The sequence below is a fragment of the Chionomys nivalis genome, chromosome 23 (genome assembly GCF_950005125.1).
Source record: "Chionomys nivalis chromosome 23, mChiNiv1.1, whole genome shotgun sequence".
NCBI classification, from domain to species: Eukaryota; Metazoa; Chordata; class Mammalia; order Rodentia; family Cricetidae; genus Chionomys; species Chionomys nivalis.
In genome coordinates, this window is record NC_080108.1 from 16,499,636 (window position 1) to 16,514,801 (window position 15,166).

The 15,166-nt window shown below is 37.9% G+C and overlaps 1 pseudogene; it reads right to left on the minus strand.

The window, feature by feature from the left end:
- The window catches only part of LOC130865551 (proliferating cell nuclear antigen-like), a 28,031-nt pseudogene extending 26,219 nt beyond the window's left edge, over positions 1 to 1,812 (minus strand).
- Positions 1,813 to 15,166: the final 13,354 nt, after the last annotated feature.

Below are 15,166 nucleotides of genomic sequence, written 5' to 3' on the forward strand. Positions count from 1 at the left end.
GATCAACATGTGAAGACATTCACCATTAAGCTTTATAACCTGGATTTGATCATCAAGACCTTCATAGCAGAAGAAGAGGACTAGTTTCTACAAGCTGTCCGCTGACTTGCACAAGTGTGTCATGACATATCTTTCCACATATCTCCCCCCACACATGTGCTCATGCACATGCATGCACATACACATTCACATACAAATAAAGGAAATAATTATTCTCCAAAACAAAGTATACGTAAAAAGATTCTGTACATAAAGCAAATAAATCAATAGTGAGTCTGTAACAAAGTTTAATATAAACATTATGAGTTCCATCCATTTCATATAGAGAACACTTTCAAATATCCCAGTAGAAAGATTGGCAATGTCTGTGATGGAGTGATGTGCAAGGATATTTCCCAACTGTCACCGAACACTAAGATGCTCAGCCTCACCAATCATCAGTGAATGTGAATTAGAGAAATGAGATATCCCTTTACGCCCATTAGACTGGCAATCCTCAAGCAGAGCAATAGCACCTATTGCTGACGGACTACAAAGAAAAGATGACTTTAATATACTGCTGGTGGAAATGTGCATTATTATAGCCTTTCTTTGGAAAGCAATCTGGCAATATCTATTAAGCTAAAAACATCTCTTAACCCAGACATCCCACTGAGAGAACCTTTCCCAGAGAAACAAATGCTTCAGTAGGTAAGAATACACTGGCAGCGGTAATTATTGCATTGTTTGTTTTTGAAACATGAACCTGGTAGCTAAATGGATTCTGATTAGTACAATGATGATTGGCTATTGTCAATAATACAGAAAATTATGTAATTCTTTACTATATCACCTGACTTAGAGCAATTTCCCTGATGCATTACTGGGTAAAAAAAATCAGAATGCTCAAAGGCACACATAATATGACCTTATTTACAATATATATTTTATGTGTGTTCTCAAATACACATGTATTTATTCATGTGCATGTATATCATGTATCTAACCTATTTACTTATTGGTATTTGATTAGAGATACATATGACATTATACAAATGAGATTGTTCAATGGCTCACATGAGTGTAACAACAGGAAGGGACAAGGGAGAGGAACATGCACAAAAGGGGAATATGAATTAGAGACAGCCCTGGGATGTTATCCTATCTAGGACAGTCAGCCAACTTCTCACTGTAGAGGGTATTTCCCGTATATAATCTCCCCCCTGCAGTGTGCATGTACTTTTGACTTATCCCTAAACAGCAGAAGATGGCAGAGTGTGTGGATGTCACCTCTAACTTTTCTCTTCCTAAATGAGTATTTCTGTTGACTCTCCTTTTGGGGCTTTCATGAAGTATGTTGCTGCGACACAAAAATCTATGTGGTAAAGGGGCTGTGGGAAGCTTTCCTAAGGGCAGACAGCAAGAAACCAGCTCCCATCAGCAATAATAAGAACCTGGGTGTGAAACCTTCATTGGTTCAGCCTGTGAAGGAGACCACAACCTGGCTAATACCTTGCCGGCAGACTTGCAGAGGACCTACAAAAACTGTCTGGAATTTCGACCCTGTAAGAACCTGTGAGGTAATAAAAACAAGTCATCAGTTTCATGAAACATTTAACCATCCATATAAAATCCTATATATTTTTGTATTTTTAAAAATATTATTTTTAACACAGCTATCTTTTACTAAAACCAGTACTCGTTCAGAAATATAGGACTATATCCAAGTCTCACAAACAGCTGTGAAAGGTGAAAACCATCATCCTCTTTCAAGAGAGGAACCTGTGACTTGCTGTAGGCCAGGGTTTTTGCTGTTTGGTCAGGGAGAGTCATGGGCCCGGATAACCAACATAAAGTCTGCCTTTGTTGTTGAGTACTTTTCTCATCTATCCCATTGAAACTCTCTCTGCTCTCTCTCTCTCTCTCTCTCTCTCTCTCTCTCTCTCTCTCTCTCTCTCTCTCTCTCTCTCTCTCGCTCTCTCTCTCACGCTCTCTCTCTCTCTCTCTCTCTCTCTCTCTCTCTCTCTCTCTCTCTCTCTCTCTTATAGCATGTAGAGATGTCCTCCAGTTCTCACCTAAGCAACCTTCCTTGTCTTAAATCTTCTTACTCTCTACACTCCACAGTAGAGTATAGTTCAGGAAGTACCATACATACGATTTAGAGCAAATGTAATAAAATGGGTATGAATGACTGAGCTTATATTAAAAAATGCCACGGCCTTAAAGCAAATACCATGAGGTCAAGCCAGCAGAGTGTGCTCCGATGAGGAGGAAAGAGCTCCTTGAAAGGGGCTGTTGAACAGGGTCTCTTGGGAGCATCTCATTGTCTAAACGGTGAAATTTATTTTATAAAAGAAAAATTGAAGGATTAATATAGAATACAAAAGAGTATATCTTTAATATCCAAAGATTTCTACATAAGAAAAATACAGATACCTTGAAAGCAAAATTGAAATTGTCTAGGGAACAAAGGAGAGAACAGAGAAAGGTAGAGCAGGGAGTAGTCATTGGCCTTCTCTGCAATCAGACTGGTGACTACCCTAATTGTCATCATAGAACCTTCACAGTAACTGTACAAGTAGCGGACCCAGGTGGGGAAGTCCAATTGGAGAGAGGGAGGAGAGAATATAGGAGGAATGGGGATCAAGATCATGACAGGGAGGAGAGGAGGGAAGGGAAACTGTGGTTGATGTGTAAAATAGATTAAAAATTCTTAATAATAAAAAACAAAAAAAGAAAAGAAAAAATAAGGTCATCACAAAAATACAATTCAAAGTGCATGTATATGTACTTATTATAATTACTATGATCTTGTTGACAAATAATCTGAAGACGCCATTGCTCCAGGCTCTTTCTCTATAAATGTTGTCCTGTCTCCTGTTTAATGTTTAGAAAACTGTTTAGGATTTATATATATTCTCAAGAAATATTAAATTTTGCTTTTAGAAGGATGATTTGTATAATTCTAATGTTTTGACTCTCTCGGTTCATGTTCAGAGAACATCCTAAACTGATCACAGCATATCTGCCCCAACACTCTGTCATTTGAATTACACTCACTGGGTAGGAGTCGCAGAGACGTGCAAAGTCAGGCTGAATCTGCAGAAACTTGTTGAGACTGGAATGAAAAGAACAGAGGGGAATACTTACCTGGCGGTGGAGAATGAACCACTAACATACCCCAAACTTGAAAAAATCAGCTTGAAAATCTAACACAGGTGTGTCAATACTCAATATAAATTCAGTTCATTACATTTTCTGAAATTTCAAGTCATTTTTCAAATTTCAATTCAGATTCTGAAAGCTAGTAAGCCACCCATCATTCTTCCTTCCTTCCTTCCTTCCTTCCTTCCTTCCTTCCTTCCTTCCTTCCTTCCTTCCTTCCTTCCTTCCTTCCTTCCTCCTCCTCCTCCCCCTCCCTCCCTCCCTCCCTCCCTCCCTCCCTCCCTCCCTCCCTCCCTCCCTTCCTTCCTTCCTTCCTTCCTTTCTTCAAGCATGGGAACAAATGTATGGGCATTTGTAGTGGTCAGAGGGTACCTGCAGGGAGTCAGCTCTATGCTTCTACTATGTGGTAATTAGCATTAAAGTCGGGTTGTCTGACTTGATGTCAGGTGCTTTATCTCCTGGGTCAAGTGCTGATCAACGAGAAAACATCTTCAGGGCTCAACTTGGAAAACCTTCTCTTTGGGTTTCTTTCTCAGAGTCCAGCCACTATCTCTCCATATCTAAAATCTCCAAAGCTAGATTTACTAGTTTTCTGAGGCGGTCTCCCACTTCATGAGTAGGAACTTGTGGGAAAAAAAAAAGAAAACCATGAGTTTCCAACTCCAGGATAATTTTTAAGTTGATGTGTCTGCTACAAGTTTATATCTATGTACAAACTAGAAACTTGGAACTCAAAGACTGAAATTTTCCACTCCCTAATTCTTGCAAGTAAAACTTTTAACACATGCACAAAAAAATATTGAAAGATATTAAATTGTGTTATGTCTTATGTTCTAACTCACTATGTGTGTGTGTGTGTGTGTGTGTGTCTGTGTGTGTATGGGTGTGCTTGTATTTTTTTAACCTTATTTCAGTTGTGACAGGGTCCTCTATAAGGCCAGCTTTATGCTCATTGGTAATGGCAGCTCCCTTGCTATAGTTTCATCCTCAAAGGTGATTCTAAAATTACTTGATATCAGAAGACTGGCTTCACTGTTACTCATGATTCCAACTTTGTTTCCTCTGTGTGTGTGTGTGTGCGTGTGTGTATAAACAATAACTTAGCTAATTATTTTATGATTTGAACTATAGAAGCAATTCCTTCTTAGCTATACTAAATATATATGTATCTCGTATGCCTTAATCATATCATTTTCAATATTAATCTTTCACTTTGAAATCCATGAAAATAATTGACATTACCGAAAGTGTAATTATAGCTTGTCCCTAAAAATCTCAGAGGACTAGAACTAAGAAGCAGATCATGAAATCAAAAGAAGCGACTTGAAAATGAATGATAAGAAATACTCTATTACTTTCCACAACTGGTGGCAGAGCTGGGGAAGAGTACCTCTAAGTGGTATTTTAGTTCTGCTAATAATAAGGTAGGCGCCTTAGGAGGTAATTGTTGGGAAAGACTCTTTATTAAGTTACAAATATTCCTTGAAACTCATCTTTTTCAGGCAGGAAAGACACAATGGTTAGCAAGCAGGCATGCCTGTGACAACTGAGAAGTCTATAAAAGGAATAGACAAGAATTACAGGGTTTGACGTTACCAGGGAGCACATGGAAGACCAGGGAGGAAGTCTCCAAACACATACTAATTGAGACATAACCAGATGAATGAAAAGGAGATGCTAATTTTGACTTCAGTCAAAACCAAGTTGCTGAACTCTCCCACGTGGCGTCAACTGGTAGTCTCACTGACGATGTGCCTGCAGCCCAGAAATCAATTCAGGTTTGTTGTTGCATTTGCATGGTAATTCATTCTTCTATTGTGTTTAGCTTTAACTTATTTACTAATATATGAACAAATTCTTCAATACAAAAGTACCCCCATGCACAGCAAAAAGAGTCTCCCTTCAACTCCTGAAACCCAAAGAACCATATCACCAACACTGCAATGCAGACCCTGCCTCTGTGCCATTTTTCCAGTGAGTAGCATGCACATGTGCATTCTCAACATAGCTTTTCTACTTTTTTAGACACAGGATATCAATACATAGCTCAAGATGGCCAAGAATTTAAAATACCCTTGTTTCTTTGTTGAGATTACTGGCATGAGCTATTATCATGTATAGTTTTCACCTCCTTCTGGTCTCCTTTCCCCTTCCCTTCCCTTCCCTTCCCTTCCCTTCCCTTCCCTTCCCTTCCCTTCCCTTCTCTTCCCTTCCCTTCCCTTCCCTTCCCTTCCCTTCCCTTCCCTTCTCCTTTCCGTTCCCCTTCCCCTTCCACTCTCCTTCCCTTCTCCTTCCTTTCTCTTTCCCTTCCTTCCTTCCTTCCTTCCTTCCTTCCTTCCTTCCTTCCTTCCTTCCTTCCTTCCTTCCATTCTTTTCTTTCTTGGGTTGCATTGTATAGTCCTATTTCACTTTGAATTCATTATACAGCTCATACCAACCTTAAACACACATACTCCCTGCCTCTCTGCATTCCAAGTTCAGTTCTGTGATTACATTCATACAACACCATTACTGCATTCCTACCTTTTTAATTGTAACATGCTATTTCATTGTGTGAGTCAATAAGTTCCATAGTTGTGAATATTTGTATTTTTAATCATTAAGTAGTATTAAAACTGTGTATATCAAATATGCCTTCTGTCTAATTATGATCTGTGTAGGGTTTCAATTGGTAGTATTTTAATGAAACACAGTTCAAAGCTTTTATGCTATTTTGAACCCATAAATATCTGATGCCTGCCTTCTTCCTAGATAGCTTCAGCCTTTCCCTATTTGTTGACTTTATATGGTCTAGGCAAATGGCAACTCTCCTTCCTTGCCATGTCAAATTGCCTCTTACCTTAACTTTGTGTTTAATACAAACTTTCTAGCACGCTGTTATTTACAAATTCTGCAAGAATGACTTCTGATTTTAATTAAATTACAATTTAATACCCACGATGTTTTCCTTAATCGTCATATGGTTTGATTATCTGCAGACACTTTTAAAGTAAAGGAGGACTTAGACTCTGTGGGTTGCCATGTGAGTGAGCATTCTTACACCTCTGGTTGCAAAGACCTGAGGGTTCCAGAAGCACTTTGAAGGTGAAGAACAGTGGACAGAAATTCAATAAAATCTAGTACCATTGCAGACAAGGGACAAGGAACCTTTCTGAGTGAAGTATCTGTGAACATGTTCATCGCTGTGGGGAAAAAAGCCACATGTGTGGCTTCTGGCATTAGTATAGACCAACACCCTGGCTGCAAGTGATCTTAGTGATGGTAGCATCAGTAGAGATGTCAGGGCAAGGAGCAATTGATAATTTGTCATCCAGGAAATGGGAAATGCTAGAAATACGAACACACTTTATGTAATTTTTTTAATAAACTGAATAAAAGACAGGAGAAGAATAAAATAGTGACATGAGAATGGGAAAATGTTTAAGAAAACAAGTTAACTGTGGTTTGCCTATTAGATAAGAGAAGTTACTGTTAAGCATATTTACTATTAGGCATATTTCATGTCTTATGTAAAAATTTCAGTAAGGGTTGAGAAAGGCAGGACACAGGGTCCAGAACACAGTTAGATTTATTTATTTCTCTTCTTCTTTTCTTCATCCTCCTCCTCCTCCTTCTTCATGGATGGCTTTTTCTCTGTGTAAACAAAAGCAGATGCTGTCTGTCAAACTACTGGGATGCTTTAGAGATAAAGAATTAGGAAACCCAAATGGAAAAGAAGAGTGTGCTGATTTGGGTATCTGAATGTAATTATCAAGAAATGGAGAGGGAGGAACAATGCCGATATTGTGAAGAAAATGGCTGGAAAAACTGGTAGGAACCAGAAAAAGAACTAGAAGGGAGGAGGATCTCAAAGCACTGCCACACTAGGGGATTAGAGAGGCCATCTGAGTGGCCTCTCTAATTTATGCAACCCAGGAGTGTGATTTTAAAAAATGAGAATGCAAAAGAGGAGCCAAAGACCCAACAATGAAATGGATTATTGTACAGATGAGAACAAGAATGGCTAGAAATAATGAAAACCTCAAAGTAAATACAGAAATAAAAATTTTAAGGAGAAAGAAATATTGTTTTTAGCATCAAGCATACAAAAGATACAGAACTTTGAGATGCAAGACACAATGCCTTAGGGTAGAATGTGCTGGGCTTCAAATATCAGGAAATTTAGGTGGCCTAGGCCCTTAGCTTTTCCATATGATGACGATAGTATATTTCAATTGAAAACTAACAGATTTTAAGGTGTGACAAATGGATTTTCCATAGAAAAGATTATGATAAGTTGGAAGTTGGGCTTTTGATAAAAAATGAGAGGCATTGGGTCACAAGTAAGGAATAGCTTATAGTTCAATGTGATAATAATGAAATGAAGGGACAGGGTACTTCAATCACGTCTCTGTCTCAGCTTAATTCTGTGACTTGGTCTTCTATTTTGCAGAAAAGATAGAAGGTGCCAAAGAAAAGAAATTTAGGAAAGAATGCTTCGGTCATCTGAGCTATGTTTTCAATTGAACACTATAGGAATTGATGAAAATGTACTTATACTGATGTTTTGACTGTACTTTCTATCCCTCCTTCCCTTTTTCTACTCTCTCCACTCTTTCTTCCTGTCTCCTCTCCTGTATGGATGCCTACTACTTGCTTAGGTCCTGCTGTCCACCTAGAGGATCAAATACTCAATGATGTCACAATTTCAGTTTGCACAAAGCTCCAAACAAAGACAAAAGGCAAAAGAATAAAGCTTTGTTGCAGTGCAATCACCTTATTGTAGAACCAACATCAGTTTTGTTGTTGTTGTTGTTAAAGCACAGGAAAAAGAATGATTATTTTACTTTAAACTATATGAAGAGTGAGAATAACTCCATTTTAGCAAGCCTCTTACCGTCTGTCAGGTGCTGTCTGTCGCTTCATTTATATTCATGACCTCACTTAATCTTAACCTAAGTAAACATGGGTATGTTCTCACAATTTTTTATATCTCAGTTGGCCATACTTGTGAATCTTGAAATAGATGGCTGTGTTTCCGAGACTTTAACTGCCTGGGTACCTGCAATGTCTCTTTTTCCTCTAGCATTTTTTGCTTTTCTAAATCACAGCACTATTTCTGAAATCTCTCTCTCCTGAGACAAATGCACATGGTGCTAATCAATCAAGTCCCTAGTTTGCAATGAGCAGAATACATCCTGATGCTTTTCCAACTGGTACTTCAGGTAGGTGTGATTCATTGATCAACTACAACAACAGGCAAGCTAAAAATGGTGACATCTCTCTTCTAGAGACCAACTACCTTGATGCTCACTGGCCTAGGAGGAAGATTCAATACTAAAGGAATATAAGGTAAAACAGAGAAAGCTCATGGAAAGCATCTCTTTGAACCTTTGGTAGGTTTTTGGACTCCAGTAGCTGCTTGATAAGTGTATAGTGAATGCATATTGAAACCGGGTATTTTCCTTTTTCTTTCTCCATATTGCTTAATCTCTTGAATTTTTGTGATATTTCAATAGGGCTCACAAATCATTTTTCTACTCCCCTCTTGAGAAGATGAAGACTTCAAGGTCTGTGTGATGGGCAAGGGAAGTGGGCCTGAATGAGTTGTCCCAAAGTCTCTGAGGGGCGGGCTTCTAATGCTGATGGATAGCTGAGGCAGGCTGAAGATAATGATGCTGGCCAACTGGAGGGTTTCCATCAGGCCTATCATCTGTCACCTCCTCCATGCTTGCCTTCCTCTGGAAAGTGACAGATGATGCATGGAGCCGCAGTGGCAATGCAAACTCCGTGTGTTCCCGAATCCCATGCCCACTGTTCTTACAACAAGTACTTCTTTCATGCACAATTTATTTTTCTCTGAAAAGTTCTGTCTAGGCATTGCCTTGGTTCCCAGGGATATTTCTTAGCATTACTGTACTCTTCAGTGTTTGAGGAATGAAGTACAGAGTGGGAAACAGATTATTCTGCTGCTCTGATTTAGAAATTGGTCAGAATCAGAATGATGGTCCACTTTGAGTATATAGCTCTTTGCATAGGCCAGGCTGAAAAGATCTTAAGAATCCCTACTTGATGTGTGGTAGTCTATTATACTACATAAGTAATACTTGGGAAAGCATTTCCTATACACTACTTCCTCTACTGATATTAACTGAATTGTATTGGCACCTTCCTCCAGCTCTCGGCTCTGGCTGTTTTCTTTAGCTTTTATTTTTCTTTCTTTTTCATCACAACACTTATTAATTCCTTACGGAGTACATATGGGTCAGCAACTGCTTCTCTTCCTCTGAAGTAACCTTGAAACATCCAACCTTCATATACATGTTTTTTCAAGGCTGAGTGAATGCCTGATCCTTAACCACAGACACCTTTGCCTAGTATAGAAGTAAGACAACAAATCTGGAGTCACAGTCTGCTCAGGTAGCCCTGCCTCCTCTATATTTATGGGTTTGATGTGTGTATGCACGTGCATACATACCAATATAAGTATATTGAAAGGGAAGAGAGGAGTACAAAAGAGACAGACAGACAGAAACAGAGAGACACACAAACATATACATATACACACAGAGAGAGGTGGGAGGGAGGGAATGAGGGCGAGAGCTTTCCAAGACTGATTCACATTTAAGAGCAAAGATCATAATTCTCTCTCAACCTGTTATGGAATTTCCCCAAGGATCATATAATGTGAAAATACCTTGAAAACTCAAAATCCCTAAAGTGCTCTACATGAATCAATTATGGTAACATTGCAAAGTGATTATGAGCTCAGAGATTGGGAATCAGCTCCGCTGCAAGGAATCTTTGGTGTGGAGAACTTTCAGGATAGAAGCCTTGGCTGTTGTGCCTTCTTTTCAAAGTCTTTTAATCCTTCCTTTCCTTTCCTTCTCCATTGTGTCTTTTCATAGGCACACACACACAAATACATATACACAATTTTTGAAATAACAATATAAACAAACCTTATTTAAAAACAATGAGTGATATATATTATATATATATTACATCAATTGCAAACTCAAATTATCTAAGATATTTAATTTCTTTTAATGTTCATTTACTAATGATAAAAACAGTCTTTTCCCAAATCCATCTGTTCTTGATCAAATTTGATATTAAAGTAGTTGTAAGGGATTGTGGCACCTTAGGTGGATAGGTAGTCTGCTCTGTGCAGTACAGAGGTAGCAGAGCAGACTGCATTCTGGGATCAGTGTAATTCCATCCTCAACTGTGGGATTTTTTGTGGTCTCTTCACTCCAACAGGATAAATAATCTTGATTGTTTTTAAAACCGAAGTAAAGTTGTAGCATTTGTGCATTCAGGAGAATGAATACCACTTTGGGGGTTGAATAGAATTAGTATTGTATATCACTCTATGTTCTATAATGTATGTACCCTTGAACAATTAAGTAATATGTTAAAAGGAATATATTTATCTCAGGGGAAAGGAAGGCAATAATTCAACTGTTAGGCTCAATTTAAAATGGGTGTGGCTTATTTCCCTTTAATAACTGTTGGTCCTTAGGATACTGTGGAGAGTAACACAAGTCCCTACCCTCATGAGTTCTGTGACTCACTAGACCTAAATGACCTCTTTTGGTTTCTCAGTTCCTCAATACCTATCATTTCTAGCATGGTGATTCCTATGTTGAATCTACATGCATTCTGTGAGTCATTGCTTTGTTCTTCTAAAGGTAATTTACTCTAACTTACAGGGTCCTTATTATTTCTTACACACCAATTAATCAATGGGAGGAACTGAAAGCAATCTTTTTTTAGTAGGAGCTAGAGAGTGACCCCAGGCTTCTCCTCCTGTACATTTTCCAATTGATTATTGCTTCTTCAAACACAGGATGACTTAAGAAGTTGATAAGTAATGTGACTTTGAGTTATAAGTCTATGACACTTGGAACTTCAGTTGTTACTATCACACATGTGTTTTGAAAAGTCAACATTACATAACCCATCAACGTGTGTAATATGTAGAGAGGAGAAGCAAGAGGTAAAGAGAGGTACAGAGAAAGAGAGGCGGAAGAGGAGTAGAAGGAGGAGCAGAAGAGGAAAGAAACTGGGCATATAAATGTCTTTGTTTTTATTTATTAACTTTTTCTGAACCGGAATTGAACATAGGGACTCATATCTGGTAGACAATGGCTTTCCCATTTAGTAATATCTACAGACAACTTTGAACTTCTTAATAATAACACATATACTCTTGCCATTCAATGCTATCCAACTATATTAATTACTTTTCTAGTGTTGTGTTAAAACGCCCTGGCCAAGGAAACTTATAAAAGAACGTATTTAATTGGGCTTACTCTTTCAGAGGAATATTAGATTTTCCTTTACAATTTGGATGTCTGCATTTTAATACTTATTTTATTTGTGTAATTGGAATTCCCAGTTTTGGTACTTAAAACAGTTGTGAGAATAGATGTTCATGAGTGTGTGTATGAGAAAAATGAATTTCTTTATATTTTCTCCATATATCCAATAATCAAAGTAAAACAATAGATAGTTTTGCCATAAAAGAAACTATACGGTATTTTTATATAAACTTTTTAATGTTTATTTTAAATTAAGTTACTTTATTTAGAAACTCTGCTTTGATTAGAGCCAAATAATTGATAAGCAGTCATATTTCAAAATAGATCATCGCAAATGTATTTGACTGTTTTAGAAGTAAAGCAGCCTTTGGTTCCCATTCGTTCATTTCAGCTAATACCCGCTTTCACTAACAAGATCATAAAATTTAACAAAACATCACAGTTTTTTAGAGTTTAAATTTTAATCTAGGAGAAATGTTCGTATTTGTTAATTGTTTCCCTCTGTGTTCTGTGTTCTTGTATCAGCATCTAGGGATGGCTGTCAATCCTAACCTCGCCTTCACTTCTATACCTCTGGGGCCTCCCTTTCTCATCCTCTCCTCCTGGCACCGTAAGAGTTCTTAGCTCTTTCTCATGGTGCCTTTATTTCTTCCTAACCACAGGCCACCAGAAGACCTGTGAACTCCTCCAGTTCCCTGTCTGAGCTCCTCTTCTTAAAAGGACTCTCGCCTTTTCGCTTTTGTGTTTGGCTCTTCTTTGATCAGGTTCATGGCAGCGAGATTAACCTGTCATTAGAAAAATAGAATTGCACTTCAGTGTTCTCCTCTTTCTTAAATGGATGCCGAACTCGGCTCCAGACCCCCTTGCCAGAAAGCAGCTGAAAAGCCCTTGGCAACCAAGAGCTGATTATTTGCAAAAATGGGACTCTTAATTGGAAAATGTGATGGAATGAAAATAGTAATCTCCTAAAATGATAATGTGTTCCACTTAATGAATATTAATGTGTCATATTCATGAGCCTGGAGAATTTGAACCTGTGAGATAAGAATTTCTTCTACCTAGGAGCCCACACTCTCACTCATTCACAAGTTCCCCATTCACACAGACAAGCATGCCATTCTTGGTGGCACACTTCTTGTAGATAGCAATTAGCATGTATGCAGACGGCTAATTGGTTGTGAATTTTTCCATGATTTTTTTTCCCTGTTGCTGGGAGTAATTATGCATGCACTTATGCACTATATTCTGTTTCTTTGTAAATTCTTAGCAGCAAATGGCTGTGTAGTTTACCTCTAATTCCACTGCCCACGGGGACTGTGCAGCATATGAGACGTGACCGTGGTTTAGAAGAACTGATTGCACTATTAAGAAATACAAAGGAACCTAGACTTGCAGATTTGTGTTGTGTATGTCAGGACCTTGCCCAAGGCTCTACACTTACTGCAATAATGTAGTTATTGCTTAAAATATATTTAGAACTTTTCTTTGTAACTGGGTCAATTTTCCTAAGGGGAAAAAAAAAAGGAAATGAAACTTGTACCGTGATTAGTTGGGTGGAGACAAATGTGGTTCATTTCTTTAAGACTTTTTATGTTTGGGTAGCAATCAGTGCTACATCTCACGAGAGCCTTGACATAATTAATGCTTTTCTTGAGATAATTCCATCTCTCAGAACATGGGACTTTTTAAGAAAAATGGAAGTTAGAATGCAAGGTCTGGGCACATAAGATTCAGTTTTCTGTCAACTGAGCATACATAAATGAATTTTAATTAGATATGAAATATGTGACAAGAAAGAAACACATATTGTGGTTAGGAAGAATCAAAGCTGTTCTACCAATTTTATGTAGAGTGGAATAGGATGGAATGGGGATCGTTTGCTTTGTTTGGAAATCAAAGGCAATCTTTACGTAAGGACTTGTCCCCCTCCCTTGGTGCTAAAGGTTCACTCCGTGTAAATGATGAAAAAACTGATGCAAAGAAATTTCTAGAATTATGAAAGAAAGTAGAAACTGCTTAATTGGAGAAAGGCCTCAGATGGATGGGGGATAGAGTTTAAAAAGAGAAATTTGAGAAAAACAAAACAAGGTGGAGGAGTGTTTTACATAAACATAAAATACTATGTTTGGGTATTTAAAAAAAGTTAGGTAGTGGATGTAGCTCATTGGTGGAGTGACGGCTTAATATGTGCAAGTCACTGACTTCAGTCCCCATCACTGTAAAAATAATATGATCTAATATAATATATTCCTACTATATCCCAAGTGTAATCTTAAGCAAAAAAAATAGCTTTATTTTATGTAAATGAGAATAGTGTTAATGAATAATTTGGGGCTTCAAGACCTCTCAGGACATAGATCTGCTCTGTTTAGGCTTGGTTCTTTGATTTATAGGACCAGATTGTTACCACTTACTTTTTGTCCTTCCTTCAGTTTCGAGCATCCATCCTCCGCTGGAGGCTCCTATAGCTTTGGCCAGTGAGATACATCTCCTCTTTCCCATCCATCCTGGTGTGTTAACCTAGGGATTAATTATATTGCAATGATCCCCAAACATGTCCCAAGAAAAACTAAAGTTGCCAAAACTACAACTCATAAAATCAGTTCCAGAGTAATTGTGAAAAACTATTCAACAAAATGTATGTGGTACAAATTAAAGGTATGGGGGGGTGCCTATTCTGTAAAATCCAGCAAATTTCTCATGATGCTACATCACACTTTTCCAAGCCTGAACTCAAGCATCAGTTTATCACACACCGACTTGGTCTCTGTTCTCCTTTGCATTGATCAACAGTGAATGCTGAGTGGGTATTCAGATACTGTAGCTTCAAGATGGAGTTTGAATGTCAGCTAGAGAGCATAAGACCCAGATCAGGATTATAGAGCCTTTCCACACCTCCACTGCAAAATGCAGCTTAGATTATACTTAGATGACAGTGTCACCCACCAGAAGAATCTGCTGGATTAACTAATTAAACGGCTTGTATTACTCCTGGCACAGGGGAAGGGCAGTGCCTATGAGAATTTTACTTATTTCTTTTAGAAGATTGGCAGGGCACAGCTGTCCTTCAATTTTACTTAACATTGTATTTAAAAAAAAGAGTGGCCAATTTCTTATTTAAAATGTCAACATTTGAAATGCTTCATTTTTTTATTTCCTCAACATATTATGCCATTCAGATATATTTTCTGAAAATGGCCATGCTGACGTCCTTGGGACAGATCTTCTGTGGTCATAGAGTGATACTCTGCTTGTCACTGCGCATGGTTGCTGTTCTGATATTCCACTTGATGCAGCATTGGACAACCTTGCCTTCCCTGTATCTTCCTTTTCACCTATTCGAATTAACCTAGTAGACATAGATTTGAAACTTTCCCATAATTTTATCTGCGTCTGGCTTGAATGACCTTAGAATGTCCTATTGTTTATAGGTTAGAAACACCCATCCAAAACCTCACCTTATTTATTGTACTGCCTTTTATTTTTCCCCTTTCTAACAACTAGAATACTGAAAATTTTCACTTTCTGTTGGGCCAGTTTTGTTAACCGATATTTTGCTATAAAATTATCTGTTTTATTCAGTTTTTCCAATTTATGTCCAGAGAAATGACATGCTTTTGGGATGTTAACGGAGAAATATAGACAAATTTTATTCTACTCATAATGTTCCTTATTATAAATATGCAAAATTGGATGTGTGCATGATCGTGTATTAG